At 39.7% G+C, this 13,083-nt stretch overlaps 4 non-coding genes across 4 annotated transcripts; all 4 read left to right on the top strand.

Moving 5' to 3' along the window:
- Positions 1-649: 649 nt before the first annotated feature.
- TRNAS-UGA (transfer RNA serine (anticodon UGA)) lies at positions 650-731 on the top strand. Its single transcript has one exon. It is a non-coding gene; the product is annotated as a tRNA-Ser (tRNA).
- A 3,906-nt stretch (positions 732-4,637) lies between these two features.
- Positions 4,638-4,719, top strand: TRNAS-UGA (transfer RNA serine (anticodon UGA)). The gene has a single exon. It is a non-coding gene; the product is annotated as a tRNA-Ser (tRNA).
- A 3,905-nt stretch (positions 4,720-8,624) lies between these two features.
- On the top strand, positions 8,625-8,706 carry TRNAS-UGA (transfer RNA serine (anticodon UGA)). The gene has a single exon. It is a non-coding gene; the product is annotated as a tRNA-Ser (tRNA).
- A 3,907-nt stretch (positions 8,707-12,613) lies between these two features.
- Positions 12,614-12,695, top strand: TRNAS-UGA (transfer RNA serine (anticodon UGA)). Its single transcript has one exon. It is a non-coding gene; the product is annotated as a tRNA-Ser (tRNA).
- Positions 12,696-13,083: the final 388 nt, after the last annotated feature.

Here is a 13,083-nt window from a genome sequence, read left to right as displayed (position 1 = left end):
TCCTCCTTTGATATCTGTCAAACCTCTGGGCACTGAGGACTCTGTGCACACTGTACCTATTTGGGAACAGTATATGCAGAGACACTTTCTCACAGTAGTGATAAAGTGATTAGAGTCCTAAGGCCAACATAAAGATAGAGCAAAACGTGAGGTGAAAAGCAAAAAGGTTGCTGGTAGGGCACCTTAAGGATGCCATGTCTAACAAAAATGAACTGAGGATTACGTGAGTAAAACATCAGGTTTCTCTACGGCATTTGGTGAGACAAGTGGGCCTTCTTTTATCTTCCATTCAAGCAATCTTTGACGGACCCATTTATTATAGAGCTCTTCAAGGATTAAAGATAAGGTACTTACAAAGGAGTCACAAATACTCAGAGATGGTAGACTTCTGTAATATGGGCGTAGACTAAAAGCAGCGCAAAAACAGAGTGCAACAGGGTCCAAAAAATTGAGTGCCACATCAGAGTTTGCATGCAAGCGTATCCTTTTACAGATCCAGAGATATAATCATGCAATTTTTGTTTTTAGGACAGAACGTGCATGATGAAAAAAACATTGTTTTTAAAAAGTGCATTGCAGAATATCAGTACTTTGATGTGGGACAACTTGAATACTTTCAAACAAAATATTTGCATGCAGCTTACAGTAAGTTGTTGTGGCCGAGTGGTTAAGGTGATGGACTTGAAATCCATTGGGGTCTCCCCGCGCAGGTTCGAATCCTGCCAACAACGAGAATCTTGTTATTATCGTCTACAATTTCAGAAGTTAACCTTTAGTATTTCTTCAATTTCAGTTTTATAAATGGGCGGCTTATTTTTGTGTCACTATTGCCTCTCCACATATTTATTATCGCTACCTCTTTCATGTCTTTGCTACACCTCTCTTCCTACTATAGCACTGGTGTAAACGCTTGAAATTATTATACCATTGCTCTCTCAATCATACCTGCGCATGCACTTGAAACTTACTTTACCAATAAAAGATGCAAAGAGAGAAATAGAACAAAAGTGCTGGCTGGATTTGGCAAACACACTTCATAAAACTGCATTTTCTTTTTTATTCTCCCCCATGTTACATGCTTAACCTCTCCCTATGTAATTTCTCTTAATCTGCTGTCCCAGGAAGAGAATTTCCTCTACAGGCTCTTTCTGTGTTTTTTTCCTTAGTCTTTCTTTCCCTTTTCTTAGCTGTGTAACTGTTCCTTTACGCTCTCTATTTACGCGCCATTAATCTCATTTGAGCTCCTTGCTCCCGCTCCTGTTTTCTCCAACTCTCATACTGCCAGTTCTCTCTTTCTCTGTGGTTGGTTGCTAAAATCCAGAGCTTTCGAAGCCACGTGGTTTCTGACTCTTGTTGTCAGACTTGAATTGGAAAAGGAACCATATTAACAAGCCTTTACCACTCACACACGGCGGAAGTTTATACTTTAATTCAGTGAGCTAAGAAAGCGTGTTGTGGGTCCCCTACGAGCCATGGTGCTTCCTTCATCATGATTTGGAACCAGTCATTAGCCGCAGCTCTGCTAATGAGCCACTGAGGTCAGTTTCAATAATTACTCAAAAACATGACCTTGCAGCCCGCCCTCAACTGTGTATTTATATTACTTTACTGCTGTTCGTAAGATTAGCTGGGAGGAGCTCACGGCGGCATCCTCCCTATAAAAGTGTAGATGGATCACTCCTTAACTCTTTCTTGCTTCACATACAAATGGCTTGAAAGGTGCAGGGAAGATGCAGGTCTAATAGACAGAATAGAAGGTCTTTGCCAAGTGGGTTTCTCTGCATTGGTGTCCCATCACAGGCCCGCAAGTGTAATGTGTTATCTTTGACTCCTGGCAGTTCACAAGCAGGCGGCCAGGAAACGGTTTCAGCCTATCAACCACTGAGGAGACGCAGCCTCTGTATGAGGAATGAGGAAGCAATGAATACATCCAGCCTATCACAGGAGCAGCCCTGAGTGTTCCAAATCATAAATTCTCCATGTTAGTGTATGTCATTGAGCCCATGTACCTCGCCGTGATCGTATAGTGGTTAGTAGTCTGCGTTGTGGCAGCAGCAACCTTGGTTCAAATCCAAGTCACGGCATTGTGGTTGGCAATGTTACGGCAGTTGGGTTCTGCTTTTACAGAATTACCAAATGTACCAGAGGTTTAAATATTTAAACCATCTAACAACAAATTATTTAATTTAACATGATTATAAGCTGTAGCTGTAATGTATTTACTTACATAAATTATCGTTCTTGAACCTATTGGGGGTGGAGGGGGAGCGGAGCTCACCCCCCAGGTGCAGTTGAGTAACCTGTGTTGTGGCTCTCTACAGGGAAGGCACAAATGTTGCTGTCACCCAGCCCAATCCAGACGTGTATTGGGGCCAGGTTTCAGGTAAATAGAGCAGTAAGTGCAGAGAAATGTTCACTCTCTAAAAGTGGCATTTCTAAAATAGTAAAGTTAAATCCAAACTCACCAATAAGTAGGATTTTCAATAAATAAATAAAGCTACTCCTCTCCGATATGGAATTACCAAATAAAAAGTATAGGGGAATACCCAATGCTAACCTATGAGAGAGGTAGACCTCACAGTAGTGAAAAATGAAATAGACTGTTTGGTACTTACAGGACATGCGAACCACCAAAGTACATATCTTATGTTTTACTTGCATAGCATCATGCACCTAGGACTACCTAGGGCCTACCTTAAGGGTAAATTATATGTAATAAAAGGGGAGTTTAGGGCTTGGCAAGTAGACTGGGACTCCCCTGGGAGACCCCTGAGTCTATGCCCAGAACCATAACTCTGCCAGTCGAGTACTTACCTAAAAGCCGATAACTCACTTCTCTTCCACAGGCTAACATTGACTGGTTTCACTTGGAAATTCTTCTAAGTGTGGAGTTTTGGAACTTTAAAATATTCATCTAAAATCAGCCGAACAACGAATTCTGATTTACTCCCCTGTTATCAGGAGAGACCTCAGTGCTGCATCTTGTAGCTCAGTACTAACCCTGAAAAGTAATTTTAACCGTACTTACCAGTAACTCGAATTTTCTTCCATATGATATCATTGCTTGCTTTTTGCTGACAAAGTTTCTAAGTGTCGATTTTTGAAACTTACAAATATTCTTTAAAAATCGTACCAATTGTGAAAACGTAGTTGCTTACCTGTTTTAGATAGATGTCCCAGTACTGAGCCTAGGAGCCCAGCACTGAATTACCAAAGTAACGAGAATGTACTTTACCCGTAACTTGAATTTCCTTCCATAGGAAACCATTGACTGTTTTTCTGTAAAATTTCTTCTAAGTGTCGATTTTGCAAACTTATAAATATTCCTTAAAAATCGCTTGTATAACTTAAACGCAGTTTCTCAACTGCTTACAGGTGGTACAGTAGTGCTGGATCTAGGATCCAACACTGACATAGAAAAAGTAACCATAACCCCACCTACCTGCTAAGTGAATTTCCTTCCGTAGGATAACATTGGTAATTTGATCAGAAAAAATTTCGAAGTGTCAACTTTTAAAATAGCAAAATATTGCTTGAAAATCACAACAGTTACTAAAACGAATTTACTCACTTGTTTCCAAGAACTGTCCCAGGACTGAATCTAGGATCCAGTCCTGGATTTAGAAAAGTAATCCTGAAAGTAATGAATTGCATATAACTTAAAATTCCCATTGAGCTCAATGTATTATTGTATTTGAATTTGTGTTTCCTATTGCAATAAACTGTAACTATTACCTGCAAAAGTCAATTGCCTATTGCAAATTTTATAACTAAAGCATCTTATTCTGAGAAAGTATATTTTGATACCTATTGTTGGTTCTAAAATAAAACAACGATATATTTTTTATACAAACCATTGGCCTAGAGTTCAGTTCTTGAGTGTGTGAGACCATTTGCTGACTGAGTGTGTACAACAAATGCTTTACACTGTCCTCGGATACTGCCTTACTGCTCGAGCAAGCTACCACTTTAGAGAGTAAGGTTATATCAAACTTTAGCCTCTGTCAAACCTCTGGGCACTGAGGACTCTGTGCACACTGTACCTATTTGGGAACAGTATATACAGAGCCACTTTCTCACAGTAGTGATAAAGTGATTAGAGTCCTAAGGCCAACATAAAGATAGAGCAAAACGTGAGGTGAAAAGCAAAAAGGTTGCTGGTAGGGCACCTTAAGGATGCCATGTCTAACAAAAATGAACTGAGGATTACGTGAGTAAAACATCAGGTTTCTCTACGGCATTTGGTGAGACAAGTGGGCCTTCTTTTATCTTCCATTCAAGCAATCTTTGACGGACCCATTTATTATAGAGCTCTTCAAGGATTAAAGATAAGGTACTTACAAAGGAGTCACAAATACTCAGAGATGGTAGACTTCTGTAATATGGGTCGTAGACTAAAAGCAGCGCAAAAACAGAGTGCAACAGGGTCCAAAAAATTGAGTGCCACATGAGAGTTTGCATGCAAGCGTATCTTTTTACAGATCCAGAGATATAATCATGCAATTTTTGTTTTTAGGACAGAACGTGCATGATGAAAAAAACATTGTTTTTAAAAAGCGCATTGCAGAATATCAGTACTTTGATGTGGGACAACTTGAATACTTTCAAACAAAATATTTGCATGCAGCTTACAGTAAGTTGTTGTGGCCGAGTGGTTAAGGCGATGGACTTGAAATCCATTGGGGTCTCCCCGCACAGGTTCAAATCCTGCCAACAACGACAATCTTGTTATTATCGGCTACAATTTCAGAAGTTAACCTTTAGTATTTCTTCAAGTTCAGTTTTATAAATGGGTGGCTTATTTTTGTGTCACTATTGCCTCTCCACATATTTATTATCGCTACCTCTTTCATGTCTTTGCTACACCTCTCTTCCTACTTTAGCACTGGTGTAAACGCTTGAAATTATTATACCATTGCTCTCTCAATCATACCTGCGCATGCACTTGAAACTTACTTTACCAATAAAAGATGCAAAGAGAGAAATAGAACAAAAGTGCTGGCTGGATTTGGCAAACACACTTCATAAAACTGCATTTTCTTTTTTATTCTCCCCCATGTTACATGCTTAACCTCTCCCTATGTAATTTTTCTTAATCTGCTGTCCCAGGAAGAGAATTTCCTCTACAGGCTCTTTCTGTGTTTTTTTCCTTAGTCTTTCTTTCCCTTTTCTTAGCTGTGTAACTGTTCCTTTACGCTCTGTATTTACGCGCCATTAATCTCATTTGAGCTCCTTGCTCCCGCTCCTGTTTTCTCCAACTCTCATACTGCCAGTTCTCTCTTTCTCTGTGGTTGGTTGCTAAAATCCAGAGCTTTCGAAGCCACGTGGTTTCTGCCTCTTGTTGTCAGACTTGAATTGGAAAAGGAACCATATTAACAAGCCTTTACCACTCACACACGGCGGAAGTTTATACTTTAATTCAGTGAGCTAAGAAAAGCGTGTTGTGGGTCCCCTACGAGCCATGGTGCTTGCTTCATCATGATTTGGAACCAGTCATTAGCCGCAGCTCTGCTAATGAGCCACTGAGGTCAGTTTCAATAATTACTCAAAAACATGACCTTGCAGCCCGCCCTCAACTGTGTATTTATATTACTTTACTGCTGTTCGTGTGATTAGCTGGGAGGAGCTCACGGCGGCATCCTCCCTATAAAAGTGTAGATGGATCACTCCTTAACTCTTTCTTGCTTCACATACAAATGGCTTGAAAGGTGCAGGGGAGATGCAGGTCTAATAGACAGAATAGAAGGTCTGTGCCAAGTGGGTTTCTCTGCATTGGTGTCCCATCACAGGCCTGCAAGTGTAATGTGTTATCTTTGACTCCTGGCAGTTCACAAGCAGGCGGCCAGGAAACGGTTTCACCCTATCAACCACTGAGGAGACGCAGCCTCTGTATGAGGAATGAGGAAGGAATGAATACATCCAGCCTATACCAGGAGCAGCCCTGAGTGTTCCAAATTATAAATTCTCCATGTTAGTGTATGGCATTGACCCCATGTAGCTCGCTGTGATCGTATAGTGGTTAGTACTCTGCGTTGTGGCCGCAGCAACCTTGGTTCGAATCCAAGTTAGGGCATTGTGGTTGGCAATGTTACGGCAGTTGGGTTCTGCTTTTACAGAATTACCAAATGTACCAGAGGTTTAAATATTTAAACCATCTAACAACAAATTATTTAATTTAACATGATTATAAGCTGTAGCTATAATGTATTTACTTACATAAATTATCGTTCTTGAACCTATTGGGGGTGGAGGGGGAGCAGAGCTCACCCCCCAGGTGCAGTTGAGTAACCTGTGTTGTGGCTCTCTACAGGGAAGGCACAAATGTTGCTGTCACCCAGCCCAATCCAGACGTGTATTGGGGCTTGGTTTCAGGTAAATAGAGCAGTAAGTGCAGAGAAATGTTCACTCTCTAAAAGTGGCATTTCTAAAATAGTAAAGTTAAATCCAACCTCACCAGTAAGTAGGATTTTCAATAAATAAATAAAACTACTCCTCTCCGATATGGAATTACCAAATAAAAAGTACAGGGGAATACCCAATGCTAACCTATGAGAGAGGTAGACCTCACAGTAGTGAAAAATGAAATAGACTGTTTGGTACTTACAGGACATGCGAACCACCAAAGTACATATCTTATCTTTTACTTGCATAGCATCATGCACCTAGGACTACCTAGGGCCTACCTTAGGGGTAAATTATATGTAATAAAAGGGGAGTTTAGGGCTTGGCAAGTAGACTGGGACTCCCCTGGGAGACCCCTGAGTATGCCCAGAACCATAACTCTGCCAGTCGAGTACTTACCTAAAAGCCGATAATTCACTTCTCTTCCATAGGCTAACATTGACTGGTTCCACTTGGAAATTCTTCTAAGTGTGTAGTTTTGGAACTTTAAAATATTCATCTAAAATCAGCCGAACAACGAATTCTGATTTACTCACCTGTTATCAGGAGAGACCTCAGTGCTGCATCTTGTAGCTCAGTACTGACCCTGAAAAGTAATTTTAACCGTACTTACCAGTAACTCGAATTTTCTTCCATAGGATATCATTGCTTGCTTTTTGCTGACAAAGTTTCTAAGTGTCGATTTTTGAAACTTACAAATATTCTTTAAAAATCGTACCAATTGTGAAAACGTAATTGCTTACCTGTTTTAGATAGATGTCCCAGTACTGATCCTAGGAGCCCAGCACTGAATTACCAAAGTAACGAGAATGTACTTTACCCGTAACTTGAATTTTCTTCCATAGGAAACCATTGACTGTTTTTCTGTAAAATTTCTTCTAAGTGTCGATTTTGCAAACTTATAAATATTCCTTAAAAATCGCTTGTATAACTTAAACGCAGTTTCTCAACTGCTTACAGGTGGTACAGTAGTGCTGGATCTAGGATCCAACACTGACATAGAAAAAGTAACCATAACCCCACCTACCTGCTAAGTGAATTTCCTTCCATAGGATAACATTGGTAATTTGATCAGAAAAAATTTCGAAGAGTCAACTTTTAAAATAGCAAAATATTGCTTGAAAATCACAACAGTTACTAAAACGAATTTACTCACTTGTTTCCAAGAACTGTCCCAGGACTGAATCTAGGATCCAGTCCTGGATTTAGAAAAGTAATCCTGAAAGTAATTAATTGCATATAACTTAAAATTCCCATTGAGCTCAATGTATTATTGTATTTGAAATTGTGTTTCCTATTGCAATAAACTGTAACTATTACCTGCAAAAGTCAATTGGCTATTACAAAGTATTTAACTAAAGCATCTTATTCTGAGAAAGTATATTTTGATACCTATTGTTGGTTCTAAAATAAAACAACAATATATTTTTTATACAAACCATTGGCCTAGAGTTCAGTTCTTGAGTGTGTGAGACCATTTGCTGACTGAGTGTGTACAACAAATGCTTTACACTGTCCTCGGATACTGCCTTACTGCTCGAGCAAGCTACCACTTTAGAGAGTGAGGTTATATCAAACTTTAGCCTCTGTCAAACCTCTGGGCACTGAGGACTCTGTGCACACTGTACCTATTTGGGAACAGTATATACAGAGCCACTTTCTCACAGTAGTGATAAAGTGATTAGAGTCCTAAGGCCAACATAAAGATAGAGCAAAACGTGAGGTGAAAAGCAAAAAGGTTGCTGGTAGGCCACCTTAAGGATGCCATGTCTAACAAAAATGAACTGAGGATTACGTGAGTAAAACATCAGGTTTCTCTACGGCATTTGGTGAGACAAGTGGGCCTTGTTTTATCTTCCATTCAAGCAATCTTTGACGGACCCATTTATTATAGAGCTCTTCAAGGATTAAAGATAAGGTACTTACAAAGGAGTCACAAATACTCAGAGATGGTAGACCTCTGTAATATGGGTCGTAGACTAAAAGCAGCGCAAAAACAGAGTGCAACAGGGTCCAAAAAATTGAGTGCCACATGAGAGTTTGCATGCAAGCGTATCCTTTTACAGATCCAGAGATATACTCATGCAATTTTTGTTTTCAGGACAGAACGTGCATGATGAAAAAAACCTTGTTTTTAAAAAGCGCATTGCAGAATATCAGTACTTTGATGTGGGACAACTTGAATACTTTCAAACAAAATATTTGCATGCACTTTACAGTAAGTTGTTGTGGCCGAGTGGTTAAGGCGATGGACTTGAAATCCATTGGGGTCTCCCAGCGCAGGTTCGAATCCTGCCAACAATGAGAATCTTGTTATTATCGGCTACAATTTCAGAAGTTAACCTTTAGTATTTCTTCAATTTCAGTTTTATAAATAGGTGGCTTATTTTTGTGTCACTATTGCCTCTCCACATATTTATTATCGCTACCTCTTTCATGTCTTTGCTACACCTCTCTTCCTACTTTAGCACCGGTGTAAACGCTTCAAATTATTATACCATTGCTCTCTCAATCATACCTGGGCATGCACTTGAAACTTACTTTACCAATAAAAGATGCAAAGAGAGAAATAGAACAAAAGTGCTGGCTGGATTTGGCAAACACACTTCATAAAACTGCATTTTCTTTTTTATTCTCCCCCGTGTTACATGCTTAACCTCTCCCTATGTAATTTCTCTTAATCTGCTGTCCCAGGAAGAGAATTTCATCTACAGGCTCTTTCTGTGTTTTTTTCCTTAGTCTTTCTTTCCCTTTTCTTAGCTGTGTAACTGTTCCTTTACGCTCTCTATTTACGCGCCATTAATCTCATTTGAGCTCCTTGCTCCCGCTCCTGTTTTCTCCAACTCTCATACTGCCAGTTCTCTCTTTCTCTGTGGTTGGTGGCTAAAATCCAAAGCTTTCGAAGCCACGTGGTTTCTGCCTCTTGTTGTCATACCTGAATTGGAAAAGGAACCATATTAACAAGCCTTTACCACTCACACACGGCGGAAGTTTATACTTTAATTCAGTGAGCTAAGAAAAGCGTGTTGTGGGTCCCCTACGAGCCATGGTGCTTGCTTCATCATGATTTGGAACCAGTCATTAGCCGCAGCTCTGCTAATGAGCCACTGAGGTCAGTTTCAATAATTACTCAAAAACATGACCTTGCAGCCCGCCCTCAACTGTGTATTTATATTACTTTACTGCTGTTCGTGTGATTAGCTAGGAGGAGCTCACGGCGGCATCCTCCCTATAAAAGTGTAGATGGATCACTCCTTAACTCTTTCTTGCTTCACATACAAATGGCTTGAAAGGTGCAGGCGAGATGCAGGTCTAATAGACAGAATAGAAGGTCTGTGCCAAGTGGGTTTCTCTGCATTGGTGTCCCATCACAGGCCCGCAAGTGTAATGTGTTATCTTTGACTCCTGGCAGTTCACAAGCAGGCGGCCAGGAAACGGTTTCAGCCTATCAACCACTGAGGAGACGCAGCCTCTGTATGAGGAATGAGGAAGCAATGAATACATCCAGCCTATACCAGGAGCAGCCCTGAGTGTTCCAAATTATAAATTCTCCATGTTAGTGAATGTCATTGACCCCATGTAGCTCGCTGTGATCGTATAGTGGTTAGTACTCTGCGTTGTGGCCGCAGCAACCTTGGTTCGAATCCAAGTTACGGCATTGTGGTTGGCAATGTTACGGCAGTTGGGTTCTGCTTTTACAGAATTACCAAATGTACCAGAGGTTTAAATATTTAAACCATCTAACAACAAATTATTTAATTTAACATGATTATAAGCTGTAGCTATAATGTATTTACTTACATAAATTATCGTTCTTGAACCTATTGGGGGTGGAGGGGGAGCGGAGCTCACCCCCCAGGTGCAGTTGAGTAACCTGTGTTGTGGCTCTCTACAGGGAAGGCACAAATGTTGCTGTCACCCAGCCCAATCCAGACGTGTATTGGGGCCTGGTTTCAGGTAAATAGAGCAGTAAGTGCAGAGAAATGTTCACTCTCTAAAAGTGGCATTTCTAAAATAGTAAAGTTAAATCCAACCTCACCAGTAAGTAGGATTTTCAATAAATAAATAAAACTACTCCTCTCCGATATGGAATTACCAAATAAAAAGTACAGGGGAATACCCAATGCTAACCTATGAGAGAGGTAGACCTCACAGTAGTGAAAAATGAAATAGACTGTTTGGTACTTACAGGACATGCGAACCACCAAAGTACATATCTTATCTTTTACTTGCATAGCATCATGCACCTAGGACTACCTAGGGCCTACCTTAGGGGTAAATTATATGTAATAAAAGGGGAGTTTAGGGCTTGGCAAGTAGACTGGGACTCCCCTGGGAGACCCCTGAGTCTATGCCCAGAACCATAACTCTGCCAGTCGAGTACTTACCTAAAAGCCGATAATTCACTTCTCTTCCATAGGCTAACATTGACTGGTTCCACTTGGAAATTCTTCTAAGTGTGTAGTTTTGGAACTTTAAAATATTCATCTAAAATCAGCCGAACAACGAATTCTGATTTACTCACCTGTTATCAGGAGAGACCTCAGTGCTGCATCTTGTAGCTCAGTACAGACCTTGAAAAGTAATTTTAACCGTACTTACCAGTAACTCGAATTTTCTTCCATAGGATATCATTGCTTGCTTTTTGCTGACAAAGTTTCTAAGTGTCGATTTTTGAAACTTACAAATATTCTTTAAAAATCGTACCAATTGTGAAAACGTAATTGCTTACCTGTTTTAGATAGATGTCCCAGTACTGAGCCTAGGAGCCCAGCACTGAATTACCAAAGTAACGAGAATGTACTTTACCCGTAACTAGAATTTTCTTCCATAGGAAACCATTGACTGTTTTTCTGTAAAATTTCTTCTAAGTGTCGATTTTGCAAACTTATAAATATTCCTTAAAAATCGCTTGTATAACTTAAACGCAGTTTCTCAACTGCTTACAGGTGGTACAGTAGTGCTGGATCTAGGATCCAACACTGACATAGAAAAAGTAACCATAACCCCACCTACCTGCTAAGTGAATTTCCTTCCATAGGATAACATTGGTAATTTGATCAGAAAAAATTTCGAAGAGTCAACTTTTAAAATAGCAAAATATTGCTTGAAAATCACAACAGTTACTAAAACGAATTTACTCACTTGTTTCCAAGAACTGTCCCAGGACTGAATCTAGGATCCAGTCCTGGATTTAGAAAAGTAATCCTGAAAGTAATTAATTGCATATAACTTAAAATTCCCATTGAGCTCAATGTATTATTGTATTTGAAATTGTGTTTCCTATTGCAATAAACTGTAACTATTACCTGCAAAAGTCAATTGCCTATTGCAAATTTTATAACTAAAGCATCTTATTCTGAGAAAGTATATTTTGATACCTATTGTTGGTTCTAAAATAAAACAACGATATATTTGTTATACAAACCATTGGCCTAGAGTTCAGTTCTTGAGTGTGTGAGACCATTTGCTGACTGAGTGTGTACAACAAATGCTTTACACTGTCCTCGGATACTGCCTTACTGCTCGAGCAAGCTACCACTTTAGAGAGTAAGGTTATATCAAACTTTAGCCTCTGTCAAACCTCTGGGCACTGAGGACTCTGTGCACACTGTACCTATTTGGGAACAGTATATGCAGAGACACTTTCTCACAGTAGTGATAAAGTGATTAGAGTCCTAAGGCCAACATAAAGATAGAGCAAAACGTGAGGTGAAAAGCAAAAAGGTTGCTGGTAGGGCACCTTAAGGATGCCATGTCTAACAAAAATGAACTGAGGATTACGTGAGTAAAACATCAGGTTTCTCTACGGCATTTGGTGAGACAAGTGGGCCTTCTTTTATCTTCCATTCAAGCAATCTTTGACGGACCCATTTATTATAGAGCTCTTCAAGGATTAAAGATAAGGTACTTACAAAGGAGTCACAAATACTCAGAGATGGTAGACTTCTGTAATATGGGTCGTAGACTAAAAGCAGCGCAAAAACAGAGTGCAACAGGGTCCAAAAAATTGAGTGCCACATCAGAGTTTGCATGCAAGCGTATCCTTTTACAGATCCAGAGATATAATCATGCAATTTTTGTTTTTAGGACAGAACGTGCATGATGAAAAAAACATTGTTTTTAAAAAGTGCATTGCAGAATATCAGTACTTTGATGTGGGACAACTTGAATACTTTCAAACAAAATATTTGCATGCAGCTTACAGTAAGTTGTTGTGGCCGAGTGGTTAAGGTGATGGACTTGAAATCCATTGGGGTCTCCCCGCGCAGGTTCGAATCCTGCCAACAACGAGAATCTTGTTATTATCGTCTACAATTTCAGAAGTTAACCTTTAGTATTTCTTCAATTTCAGTTTTATAAATGGGCGGCTTATTTTTGTGTCACTATTGCCTCTCCACATATTTATTATCGCTACCTCTTTCATGTCTTTGCTACACCTCTCTTCCTACTATAGCACTGGTGTAAACGCTTGAAATTATTATACCATTGCTCTCTCAATCATACCTGCGCATGCACTTGAAACTTACTTTACCAATAAAAGATGCAAAGAGAGAAATAGAACAAAAGTGCTGGCTGGATTTGGCAAACACACTTCATAAAACTGCATTTTCTTTTTTATTCTCCCCCATGTTACATGCTTAACCTCTCCCTATGTAATTTCTCTTAATCTGCTGTCCC

This window comes from Triturus cristatus, chromosome 12 (genome assembly GCF_964204655.1).
Source record: "Triturus cristatus chromosome 12, aTriCri1.1, whole genome shotgun sequence".
NCBI classification, from domain to species: Eukaryota; Metazoa; Chordata; class Amphibia; order Caudata; family Salamandridae; genus Triturus; species Triturus cristatus.
Note: the sequence above shows the minus strand (reverse complement) of the source record. Positions and strands in the feature narration are given on the sequence as shown.